Raw genomic sequence first — 14,167 nt, 5'->3', positions numbered from 1 at the left:
CCATACTATAAACGCCTTAACGGGTGGACATTGGATCAATTTATAATTTAGGTCGGACATGTGATCATACTATAAACGGATGGGTATTGGATCAATATACCTATATTTATGCAAATGGTTCTGTTTTCTTACAGGCATATATATATAATGAAGAGGTCTTGAACTTGTGTTCGCTCACTCGATCTGTCACTGGCTCACTCGATCTTTCACTCGCTCACTCCATGTCTCATTCACTCTCTTTCGCTTACACTATCTTTCGCTTTATCGCTCACTCACCCTATCTCTCACTCGCTCATTCTATCTCTCACTCTAACTCACTACATCTGTCATTCACTCACTCTCTCTCTATCGTTCACTCACTCTTTCATTCACTCACTCTATCATTCAATCACTCTATCATTCCCTCATTCCCTCACTCTATCTCTCACTCGCTCACTCTCTCTAGCTCATTCACGCACTCGGTCATTCAATCTAGCTCATTCACGCACTCGTTCACTCTCTTTAACTTATTCACTCACTCTTTCTAGCTCATTCATTCAATCTCTTTCGCTTACACTATCTTTCGCTCTATCGCTCACTCGCTGTATCTCTCACTCGCTGTATCTCTCACTCACTCTATCTCTCACTCGCTCACTCTATCTCTCACTCTAACTCACTACATCTGTCATTCATTCACTCACTCACTCACTCTCTCTATCGTTCACTCACTCACTCTTTCATTCTTTCACTCACTCTATCATTCACTCACTCTATTATTCCCTCATTCCGTCACTCTATCTCTCAATCGCTCACTCTCTCTAGCTGATTCACGCATCCGGTCACTCTCTCTAGCTCATCCACTCACTCGTTCACTCTCTTTAGCTCATTCACTCACTCTTTCTAGCTCATTCACTCACTCTCTGTGCTTACTTACCATTAAATATTACCTATCCTTAAACCTCCTCCTAGGCAATTTACAACCCAACAGGACTTAGTCCACTTCTATGATGACTGGCAGAAGCAATGCTTATGTTCTACTCCGCTGTGAAAAATCACAGTATATCCAGGAGAACACCATTGTCTACCAGTATCGGGGTAAGGGAGCACCTCACCTTCAGTTAAACTTCATTAGGTGAGGAGCAAGTTTATTTGTTTTTTGACATGAAAATTTTAATCTTAACGAAAATGTTTTATGCTTTGGTATTTTTACAATTGACTTCTTGCAGTTTTGTCTTACAAAAGGATGTTCATGATATTTTGCTATCATTTGCATGATGATTTTTGATCATTCTATGTACTTTTCAAATATAATTGTCGAAACATGTTTTATTTAATAAATTATTGAGAAAATTTCAAAGATCCATATTAAAGGACAATAACTGCTATTGATCTTTTATTCAGATTGCTATTATGTGTCGGTACGCGTTTTGTAGAAACCGTTTTCAACAAGATCCTTGGTTTCTCTCAGAAAATTAGCACACATTAGGTTTGTCAGACTTGAAAACATGGTAATATATCAACGAACTTTTCACAAAAAAGAATCAAAGTTGTGTAATCAATTTCAGTTATTGTTCTGCATCCATGATATACAATTATAACGACTAGAAGTTGACCGACTGCAATAATTGTTTCTAAAAACACAAGACGGGGTAGTAATTATTATTAAAGGGTAGAAACTCCTGTTAGACTTTTAAGCTATGTTTTGTCTTTTTTCTGTACAATACTTTTTTGATAGTTTTTGTCAAAAAACGCAACAAGCGTTATAATTAAAGAATGACATGTGTATTAGTTTTTTTTTCTGCAATTTTTATCCTTTTCAAAAGATTTTATTTCAAAAGCAGAGATTTAGAGTCACATGGTTAGACATACAATTGAATACATTTACCATTCACTACAAGTTTAAAGGGTTTTATTCGAGATAATTGTGTTTGCTTACATATGGACACACATCCACTTATATGACCATTAAATCTAAAGACATTTTTCAAGCTAAATCTAAAGACATTTTTCAAACCAAGATTTTATTAAAACAATCTTTGTATTGACTTAACAAACAATATGTTTGACAACTATAGTGTCATTTCAACAATGGAAACAATAAACTCATTACACTCATACCAAACCATATCACAGTTCGGATCGTTTCTCAAATGCTTTTAATGACTTTATATCTTTGCATTGCGTATAATTAAACATGTTAAAGGGAAATCACACTATTTATACTACTAATAATAAATCATTGAAGATTTGCATGTAGACAGATCATACTTTTTACAATATTTTAGGCGAAAAAAAAAATTGGGGTCACCGATGTTATTTTCGAGATATGACGTCATCAAAAAGTGAAGAATCGCGTTAAACCGAAATATAGAAATAGCGCTCTAAGTTGCTAATTGAAGGTAAAATTATTGAAAAACGATGTTTTACTGATAAAACTAAAACAGTCAATTGTAATTTTTACCTTATACACATTTATTTTTCTCAGTTTCCTTATTTTTCAAGGCCTTTGAACATTTCCCGCCGTTTTTAATTTCGATTTATTATAGATTTTTCTTGAAATAAAAAAAATCTACTAATGTTTTTTCCTTCAAACTTCTGCATAAGTTGCAGCTTCAGGGGAGATTTTAAAACCATAAATAAAAATGGGGGGTCACCGATGTTTTAAATCCGCTAAAACGGAAACAATCTTATTATCGATTTTTGGCGGGAACTATTATAACTAACGTTATAGAACGACGTTGTTAGCATAGGAGCATTTCTTGCAATGCTTGGAACTATTGGGTTGAACTAAACCTTTTCACTACAAAATATAATAACATTTTTTCAGGGTATTTCGATTATTCATTGATATTTTTATCAATCTATCGAAACGTTAAACATTAAATACAGTAACAGTTTATTATAAAGTAATTGTCAAAGTTGAAGTCATCTACATTTTTCAATTGCATTCGTTGTATAGGGAAAACGATTGTCTGCCTCATTCTGTATTAAAGAAATAATTTACGGCTTGCAGATAAAGAATCTTCTACTTCGGAATACTGATGGTATCCGGATTGAAAGTTACACGTTCCATTTAGACTACAAACAGAACAAATTCACTAACTTGTATATTCGCACCGGGAAGATAAAACCTGATATGCCGTGTTTAAAAATCCACAGACTCGGCACTTTAAAAAAATAGCCTTTAATGACACCATTTTCGGAAGAAATTTGAAATTGGTTAACATTTCCGTAATTACACAACGCTCAATATATATATATATGTATATAATCGAACCAAATTAAGTTCGACTTCCAGGTAAATTTTGAGTTCGAGTTTTATTTTGATTTCGAACATTTATTCCAGTAAGATTTCTAGACAAAGCTAGAGTTACACTTAGAAACTTCCGAGTTATACTGTTAGATAAAGTAAAAATTCTGGAAAGAGTACATACACATTTTGAGATCCGATGAAATTAAGAGTAAGAAATATTGCAGTTTCTATTTTGTGCAACTCTCTTTTTTTGAATGTATATTCTTTTATCACATTTATCTTTCATTATGGTATATGTACTTTTTTTTTGCCAATACTGATTAATGATAGTTGATTTGAAAATAACTGATTGAATCGGTGTATCAATTTAAGCACTCTCTGCTATATCATATTGGCTTTTTTTTAAAAGAACCAAAGAATGAGAGGTTAGTCAGCTACCTTTGTATTAAAACACTAGTTGTCCTTTTCAGTCATGGTCGGAATCCGACAATCTGACTGTATCACTGTCGACAGGCAAGTGATCACATTGTGTGATCTGAACTAGCATTACTAGTTTTTTTTCCCATTGTTTTCATGAATTTTGCAAAATTTTCAGTGGCGAATATTACATGATCATAAGCACAAAACTTTGTCTATATGAGTGGAATATTCCTTCACCAGACGGACCATTAATGTGTTGGTTACAGTTAAGCAGTACTCTACATAAATACATATGTGTGTGTGTTGAATATTTCTCTTGATGGAGACTTTTAAAGCCAAATGTATAGTACGTGTTAAATTTTTATACGCCCGTTTACGGGACGTACACGTATTATGGTATACCTCTGTCCGTCCGACCGTCCGTCGTCAACATGTCGGACGCTTCAACCAATTGGCATACAACTTTGGTGAATATTTTGTATCTATTGGCGTGAGCTTCCTTTCGTCTTTTATAAATTTTAGATTTTATGTTTCCGAGTTATAGGGTTTTACAATTAAGAAAAGTTTTTTTTTCAGTTTTCGGACAATAACTCAATAAGTGCTTTCAGCAATTTTCATGAAACTTTAGTGCATTGTTCATATCGATTGATGTAAGCTCCCTTTATAATTTTATAGATTTTCGATTTTACGATTCCGAGATATGGGGTTTTATTCATTAAAAGGGAGGATTTTCCAGTTTTCGTACGCTAACTCTAAGATGCTTTCACCAATTTTCATACAACTTTGATGAATTGTTTATATCTGTTGATGTAAATTCCGTTTTGATTTTCATTAATTTCTTATATGTCATTGAGAAGTAATGAATTTCTCTGAAATTGTACAACAAGGTTTCATATCACAAATTGAGGTTGGGGGTACATGTAATTGCTCCAAACGTTCAGGAATTAGGGTTCAAAATCAAGCATTTAACTAGTTTAACTATTTTACACTAACTTGTGTTTGAGTATATGGATCTATCTAAAATTGTACTACAAGGTTCCACACCACAAAGGGAAGGCAGGGATTGAGTTTGGGGGTAATCACTACAAGAGGAATGGGGGTGGGGGTCATAATTTTTTTCTGCAAATTTTTGATATTTCAAATTTTTTGAAATATATCAAGAAGAAATCTCCAATTGCACAATAGTTTTTTAAGACCGTCGACCATATTTATTTTGTGTCAGAAACCCATATTATGTAAAAAATTTGATCACAGTCCAAATTCAGTATATATATATCAAGCTTGGATATTGTGTCCAAACGTGCCAAAACTGTTCAACCTCTGCGGGCGTATCAGGTTGCGCTCAGCGTAGCATTTTATTGTTGTTGGTGTAGGTCATCAATAGTACCAAAATATATAACTATACATAGTGTTTGATATTCCCAGATTATTTGACGTCTAACGGCCTTATTTTTAACTTGTTGGTCCTAAAGTTCGCTAACGACAATTTGAAGAAATACTACAAAATATGATTTTTTTGTGCCCAAATTATGTTAGCCTGAGTATCATTTACAATACAATACGGTGCTAAATTTTCTTTGATTTCGACAGCCAGCAACCGATGTAAAATTTTGGATGAATCCGTTATTTTATTAACGTTTTTAATTGAATATTTCAATAAATATGATTACTCTACAAATCATTTGTTTTCATGCCCCCCCCCCCCAAAAAAAAAGTGAGAGGAATTATATGTCAAAGGAACATTCGGGAAAGATGGACGACACTTGGGTAATTTCTGTCGTCACATGTGAAATAAATAACGATTTCAAATAGCACTTCACACATAATTTACGTCCAGTGGCAAGTTTAATGCATACAAGTATTCAGAACTAGATCATATTAATATTGATCCTGCTTTGTATTAACCCGACAGGCTGCCCCGGATGAATATAAATGTGAAATGAGATTTTTGATGAACTATTTATACATGTAGTATAGAAAACTATAGTTATGACGTTTCATGCATGTGATATGAGAAAACCGTCGAAACTCATTGTTCCTATTTACAACCCTCTGGTCTGAAAACTACAGATTCCGGAAGGTGTACGCTTACATGCTGCTACTCTTGGTCTATTTGTACCCCCTCCCCCCCCCCCCGAAAATATACCATGAACTCTACATACCGCATCGCGACGATACGCTGCCAAAGAAAAGTATTTGTCACCGACTTCGTTTTCGAGAAAATGGTCCGAGAGGGTACTAAATTATATTGAATATGCTATGAATTTCCATCGTTCTTAGTGTTGATTATGCATGATGATTAGGTGTTTTGTATTGATATGTTCTTTTTATCATAAGGGTCTGGATAGAGGGTCATTCATTTATTAATATTTATTTTGTATTACCAATATTTTTTCTTCTTTATATTTAAGCTTCATTCTCTAATCTTCTGTTTTTTGCCTTTTATTCTGCAGTATAAATTTGCCAATAATCTGTATTCCGTAAATTTAATTTACCCCAATACAATCAGACACTCTTTTATGGACACGTATTTTTAATTTAATTATAACAGTTGTAAAAAATATGATATGTTCATTATCATTTCTCCTGCTTTAGTGGAACGTCCCTTCGAGCGGCTCGCTATTTTTTTTTAAAAATTAGCAACCTTTACGACGGACACGAAAACGGCGACGTCATAATACAGTTACGACACTATAGCGGCGCCGAGAGCGATGCGTATAAACAATAGTGTGATTTCCCTTTAAAGATTGAAGACAGGCATAATTTGGTTATTTTGCGATGATTTGGAGATTGAAGCCGGTTGGCATTTTGTTATTTTGAATGAGAAATGACTGATAGTATGACAAAACAGTAAAAATGCACATAAATAAACAATGAACCAATTACAAATTTTAAACCGGTCCTTATTATCGATCATAACTCCCAAAATATTATGTAAATAACATAACAAGTACACTAACATTTCTTATATAAAAAAGAAGTTGGTTCATTATTATGGTATATGATATAAGCATTAGAGCAATAAACAACACTTCACTAGTAGTGTGACGCGATATTGCTAGGACTTCAGTTGGGTACCCTCCTCAGGTTTCAGGATAACGTTAAACATTTGTCTGGAATCTCCAAGTAACTTTTAGTAAATGTAATATTTGAACATTAAATAAAACGATTTTGACCATTTTGAACAGTCACAAGTCCTGCTTTCACCCGCCAATGATTGGACAATATTAGAGGCACATTGCTACCACACCATCAATCCTATATAGTTGAGTGATGCAAGCTAGTTATAAATGAGTGGTCTGTGTTAAAGGTTACCATCGTTACTTACAGTGAAATAGTTTTAGCTCCAAATTGTTATGTTTTCAATTAGATCCTGGTCTTCTCGATGTTCACTTAATTCAGATGATTCACTGTGTGCGTAGGGAACCATACCTGGAATTGGTATTACCTGTTGTGTATCCAAATCTAAAGTCGGTAGATACATAATTTCTGTTGATGATTGAATATCCGTTGACGGTAAATAACGAAGTCTTACGATGTTCAAAACTCGTCTCCTTTCTTGCATTCTCTGTTTTGTTTCTAGAGCTTCGGCTTTCCTTTGATACCTTTCCCGATTTTTCCGATGATATAACAAGAAGTTCAAGGCCAGAAAAGTAACAAATCCTACTGCTATCAAAACATGCGGTAACCATAAAAAGTGGTATTTGTTTTCATCGTCATCATTTGTTGTCGTATTGTTCAACGACGTCATCAGTTTTTGTGTTAAGAATCATGGCAGCTGTATCTTCTTATTTTAATTCAGTGTAAATATCATCCTGAAAGTAGTAACAATAATTTTGTAAACAATACACATCTTTTCATGCTACTAAAGCATGCAAGGTTCTACGATGAAAACAACACTATTATATAGGAATACAACAATGGGAACATCAAAACTGAGTTGTGTTTAAAAGTTCACTTTAAACAGCAGGCCAGTGGGTTTGATAAAGTATATAAAAGAAACATTTTTGCTTGATTTCATTTTGTTTTTAAATCTTTGTTTATTAAGGGGAGGTGACTCGTAATAAACACAATTAATTAACTAATCTACTGTTAGGATGAAAAATGTTGTCCTGACTTTTTTGTTTTAACTTCTCTCATGCCTTTTTATTTTCTATTCTATTCTGTCCTGCCTATTTTCTTTTGGTTTACCTTGACTTGACTTTTATCACCTAAATTGTCATGATGCTTTTTTTTTTTGCCAAATTGCTCTCCCTGTTTGGTTTGTTTTGCTCAAAACTCCTAGCCATCACTACATTTCCATTATCTTTCCATTCCGCCTTAATGAATGAAGCTACGTTGTTTTTGTTTGTTGAGATCGAACATTTAAATTATTATGTATTGGTGTTCAACATCCCTATTACGACTACGTCGGAGTCGAACAACCATCTTAAGGGTTTCATATTTTAAACTTCATTGATGTCGACTCTCCTTACGGTGATGCTTTTAAAGAATGTTCTAAGTTGTTCTGTATTAATCATCTTTTGATCCTAAGATATTGGTTTCGTGTCTTTTATCATTTAAGCCTATTGTTTTTCATTCTAAATCTAATGTCTGAAGTATCAATTTAGAACCAATCTTTAACATTCACAACATCGGAAGTTACATTATGTAGGCCATTTGGAAGAAGATATAAACTTTATGTCAGAATGTTTCCTGTTCAATTTATGTTCATTATTGATGGTCTTGATGAGGATTACCAAGTAGAGTATAATGGGCAAAAAGTGAAAAATAAAATGCAAATAAAATTCACAATAGAGAACAAAAAGAAAAAAATATCAAAATAAAAAAGAGAGAATAAATGATGATCAAATATCACGTACAGAGAATAATGGTCAAAAAAGATAAAGAAAAGGTATAAAGGAAAATGGTATAAAAACCTGAAGAATAAGGAATTGAGTGACTCCAACACGACCCTCATTTATATTGCCAATATCTCCAATATACAAACCAGAAACACCAAGAAACTACCTGGGCTATTATGCAATCGACACAGCATTATTGATAAAATTTATGCGGGGATAGCTGTTGTTGTGAAAATAATAACACAAGTCAAAATTGTTCAACGTTTCATTAATTTCTTGTGTAACCTTTGTTTACTGCTTCAATTTATCTTAGTTGTCACTCAAATCATCGGATGGTTAACAAATGGCTTGTTCGACTTGTATATTTATCTATTTGAAAAACTTAAAAACGATGCTCCAATCGAACTATCATTTTCTATGTTCAATGGACCATAAAATTGGGATAAAAACACATTATATCATAGGGAACATGTGTACTAAGTTTCAAGTTGATTTGAGTGAAACTTCATCAAAACATACCTTGACCAAACAAATTAAACTGAATACCACGCAAGCACAGACCGAAAAGCCTAATGCCCTTAAGTGGGACATACAAATGTTCGTGGTACACTTTAAGAGCTTAGGTGTAAGACTGTACATATGCTTCATTTCGAAAAAGTAAATACAAACATGATGCTGTGTTTGTTTATTTTGTATGTTCAAATGGATGACTTTATTCAGGAGTTCAAGTAGATTTTCATTCAACAAATTAATTTCGAGCAGACACTTTCACTCAAATTAACGTTCAGTTTGTTTATCAATCGCTTTGGTCCTATCCTAGATATCATCTCCCCCTGTAGATGACAGATCTTTCGTGATCAATTTTCTATCGGATTTCTTTCAGATGAATTATCATTCAGTTTTTATCTCTTTATTGGTTTACAAATTCTAGGAAATATTTTAAGAGTAGAATTTAAAAAAAAAATGTGTTTCTTGAACAAACACAGCATATTGAATAATGTTGAATAAAATACAAATAATTACGTCCGTTTAAGTTCTCAGGTTTTTCGTCGGGAGCAAACATCAAAAATAGTTCTTCTGGAGACAGAGTTATAAAATCTTGTTCCCGAGTTCCATTTTTACTACTATATATGTTTAAAAATTTAGATTATTGTTATATTTTTTTTCAATATTAAATACTGTTTGAACTTATTTACGCTTTATATTTGTTTTAATTAATATATTGAATCACCTCTCCTAATCGCAGTATTTTTCTCATCTTCAATTTAGATTTTTTTTCTCATTTTTATTTATAACTCTTAAAATAACTTTAATTGTACATTTGTTTATATACTAGTACTTTATATTTAATAAGGTTGAGATGAAAAGTCTATCGTAGGACCTATGAAAAAATATATGCTTTAGAATGTATAGCTCTTAATGTTTATAATCTATTAATTAGACCGAGATAACTCTTTTTTGTCGGGATTTATTATGACCGTGTGACATCACAAGTCGAAAGCAAGACTAAACATACGTCAGAATAGTGTTATACTAATGAGAATAACTGATTGTTTGCATCTGTGACGTCACAAATGAGATCCAAGAACAGAAAATGTCATGATCGATCGACAATAGTCTGAACAACAATTAGAATATTATTGCAAATTCTTCAACAGTATAAAGCGTTGATCGCAACATTTATCACTGTTGATGTACTTTTCAAAATGACACACATCACAAACCCGAAAATGTTGTTAAAATTTAAAAACAATTTGGTCAGAAAAACAAGGCTAGATGTCTAGGTTAATAGTTGAACATATTAGCAGGCACCCGGCTGAACGACTGTCATAGGATGAAGTGAGGGTTTGGTGCCTGCCAACATATTTAATACCACCACAGTCTTTATGTGCCTGTCCCAAATAAAGGCAACAGTAGTATACCGCTGTTCAAAACTCGTAAATCTATGGACAAAAACAAAATCGGGGTAACAAACTAAAACTGAAGGAAACGCATTAAATATAAGAGGAGAACAACGACACAACATTAAAATGTAACACATACAGCAACGGACTAAGCATTAGTCAAAATCCGATGAGAATAACCAATATAACAGCAAAACCAAATACATGAATTTGGGATAGAAAAGTACCGTGACACGTCTTATAGTAATGTGAATTCACACTCAAATATAGGAGAAAACAAACGACACAACGGAAACACAACGTAAAAATGTTACACACACAGAAACGAACTATGATGTAACAATGGCCATTTTCCTGACTTGGCACAGGACATTTTTAAAGAAAAAAATGGTGGGTTGAACCTGGTTTTGTGGCATGCCAAAACTCGCAATTTAATGGCATTGTTAAATATAACATTAAAATTACAACATATTAATACAGGACTACAATACAAATAAATAAGAGAACGTATTAGGCAAAGAAACACATGAATAATAGATAACAAAAGACATCAGATTTAAAATTCAATACGTCAAAAACGCACCTCGTCCACACAAGACTTACCAGTGACGCCCAGATATAAAAGTTCGAAAGTCAAAAAAAGGGTACAAAATTGTACAGTTCTGAGGATCAAAAGTTGCCAAATACGGCTAGGGTTTTCTGCTTGTGATAAGAACATCCTTATTATTTAGAACAATTTATGCTATTGCAAACAGTAAATTTCATCAAAAGAATATAAAAGATTTACATGATAAAACTAAGGTCTTAACTACTTACAGAAAACAAAACCCGAATACAGAAACAAAACCCGAATACATAATACATTGAAAATAGACACACCCGATTTAGTCCAGGCCTCAACGCAAAAAGTCATAAAAATGACGTCACATACGAAGTGGTGAAAAGGCACACAAATTACGTCACGCAGACATTTGAATTTCTGAAACAGCACAAAAATGACGTCACATTTGAAAAACTATATCTCAAAAATAAGATAGAACTATGATTGATTTAAGATTATAATAGACCTGAATACTGATATTACATTTAAACACAATGCACATTGCAATACTAATTAATAGCAATTAACTATATTATATATATGTCCGGTTTGTTTTGAATCTAACTTCAAACATAAAATATCGTACAGATTACGTTGACCAAAATCAAAACTAATAAATGAAGGCGGTGATTAATTTTCTTTACCATAACACATGAATATGAAGTCAGGAGCCTATAATTCAGTGGTTGTTGTATGTTGCTGTGTTACAAATTTGTTTCAGTTCATTATTTTGTACTTTTATAAGGCCGTTAGTTTTTCTCGTTTAAATTGTTTTACATTTGTCATTTCGGTGCCTTTTTAAGTTGGCTATGCTTTATGAGATTTACTCATTGTTGAATGCCGTACAGTCACCTATAATTTTCATTTGGTCTCTTGTTAAGAGTTTTCTCATTGGAAATGAAACCACATGTTCTTTTTATATTTACAACTTCAACCTCCTACTGAAAAGACAATTTTTATTTGGTCTCTTGTTAAGAGTTTTCTCATTGGAAATGAAACCACATGTTCTTTTTATATTTACAACTTCAACCTCCTACTGAAAAGAGAATTTTTATTTGGTCTCTTGTTAAGAGTTTTCTCATTGGAAATGAAACCACATGTTCTTTTTATATTTATAACTTCAACCTCCTACTGAAAAGAGAATTTTTATTTGGTCTCTTGTTAAGAGTTTTCTCATTGGAAATGAAACCACATGTTCTTTTTATATTTACAACTTCAACCTCCTACTGAAAAGAGAATTTTTATCTGGTCTCTTGTTAAGAGTTTTCTCATTGGAAATGAAACCACATGTTCTTTTTATATTTACAACTTCAACCTCCTACTGAAAAGACAGTACAATTCAAACTCAGGAGAGAACAAAAGCCCGTCCTAGTGCATATAGAGAGTTTTGTGAGTTCATTATAAAATGATTATATGGTAAATGATCATGGTTTTACAAGAGCGAAATGCATACTGCATGGCCATCTATAAAGTTTTTATAAGATATCTCAAACTATCTTTAATAATGAAGTTCGTTTATATCTGTTTCGTTGCTATAGTCATGGTTATGTCGGGCAATGAAAGATAGGGATTGTAGCATAAGATGTTTTATATATCCGTTATTTTTTGATAGTACTATACCCCTCCCCCATTTAAATTTATACCATAACCTTTCATTATTCAAATGATTTTTTTCAATTTAACTTCATTTCATATGTGATGTTCATGTATACCGTTTAAAATAGAACAGACATGAACCAGTTCGAAAAAGTATCCTAAATAGACAAGTTAAAAATATAATCACTAAATATTTATAAATAGATATGAGAATTTAACAAATAAAAATAAATATATAAATAAATAAATAGACATTAATTTGTTACGACAGTCAACTTACATTCATTGTCTGTTCTCATAATATTTCCGTGATGTAAAATGATTTGCATGCAGTCTTGTTAAATCGATGAAAGAAAAACAATCATCCAGTCTTTAAGACAATACACTAATCACAATTAAGTCACCTTTGAGTAATTACCCGTGAGTTATTATCAATTGAAATGGTAAGATCTGTGAAAGACAACTTTTACATCTGTCATCAGAATCGGACATTTAGGGTGCCATTAATAAGGTCAGATCTGTCAACGCAAACATTTACATCTGTTATAAGAATCGGACATATAGGGTGTCATTAACAGACTTATATTGATAAATGTTGTCTGTATGATTGATCATTCGTGTCAAAATACCGATTGCTTTATTTAGAAGAGTTTCCTATTCAAATAAACTTATCATAGATACCAGGATTAATTTTTGTGTTATCGGCAGACGCGAGTTTCGTCTACAAAAGACTCATCAGAGGCGCTCGAATTCAAAAATAATAAAAATTTAAATAAAGTTGAAAAGCATTGAGGACCAAAATTCCTAAAAGATTCAAATCTGTTCAAATGCTTATGTGAAGTATCAACAAGCGTGAATATATAAATGATTGTATTCAACATGCAAGTATCAAAATGGTTGTCAAAAGAGTGTATAAAGGTTTTCAAACAATATCTTACTGATATCAACAAGTATCGAGATGCTCCATTAAATATCTAAATAATACCAAAAAGTACCCAACTGCTTCAACAAGTATCCAGTACTCCGTCAAATATCTAGATAATATCAACTTGTACTTAGATGTCTCAAAACGTTTTCAGATGATCCATCGAGTATCCAGATTCTTCAAAATGTATCTACTTTTTTCAACAATTGTATGGAGTATTGTAAAAGTATCTAATGCTTTCAACAAAAATGTAGATGATCGGACAAAGTATCTTGATGCCTTTATAGACAAATCCATAATGGCTGACAGGAATTATTTCTTAAATTCCATCATTATCACAGTGTATATTATCAATATCAATAACCCAACATTATGGACTTACAGAATTTAATGAACTGATTTCAATTGCACCCTTATCTTACATTTGATTAATCTGCTCATCGGGAATTATAGTTATCTATTTTATATCGGTAAAGAATTATCTTCCCTTATTGGATAATAAGCAACCACATGACATTCTATATTCTTTAGTAAAAAAGTTATATCGGTATTTCCCAGAAAAAAAGGACCAGAAAACCGGTCGTTAACAGAATTTTACATGTTAATGACTAATGGGCGTTGTTTCTGTGTTTAGAGAGATGTCCC

General features: G+C 32.6%; 1 long non-coding RNA gene across 1 annotated transcript; it reads right to left on the bottom strand.

Annotated features, from left to right (window-relative positions):
- Nucleotides 1-1,871: 1,871 nt before the first annotated feature.
- LOC143058329 (uncharacterized) lies at nucleotides 1,872-13,032 on the bottom strand. The gene is made up of 2 exons (XR_012973010.1): nucleotides 12,878-13,032; nucleotides 1,872-7,467 (listed from the first exon to the last, which is right to left on the bottom strand). It is a non-coding gene; the product is annotated as an uncharacterized LOC143058329 (long non-coding RNA).
- Between the last annotated feature and the right edge of the window lie 1,135 nt (nucleotides 13,033-14,167).

The sequence above is a fragment of the Mytilus galloprovincialis genome, chromosome 14 (assembly GCF_965363235.1).
Source record: "Mytilus galloprovincialis chromosome 14, xbMytGall1.hap1.1, whole genome shotgun sequence".
Taxonomy (NCBI): Eukaryota; Metazoa; Mollusca; class Bivalvia; order Mytilida; family Mytilidae; genus Mytilus; species Mytilus galloprovincialis.
This window is presented reverse-complemented; position numbering and strand designations above follow the sequence as displayed.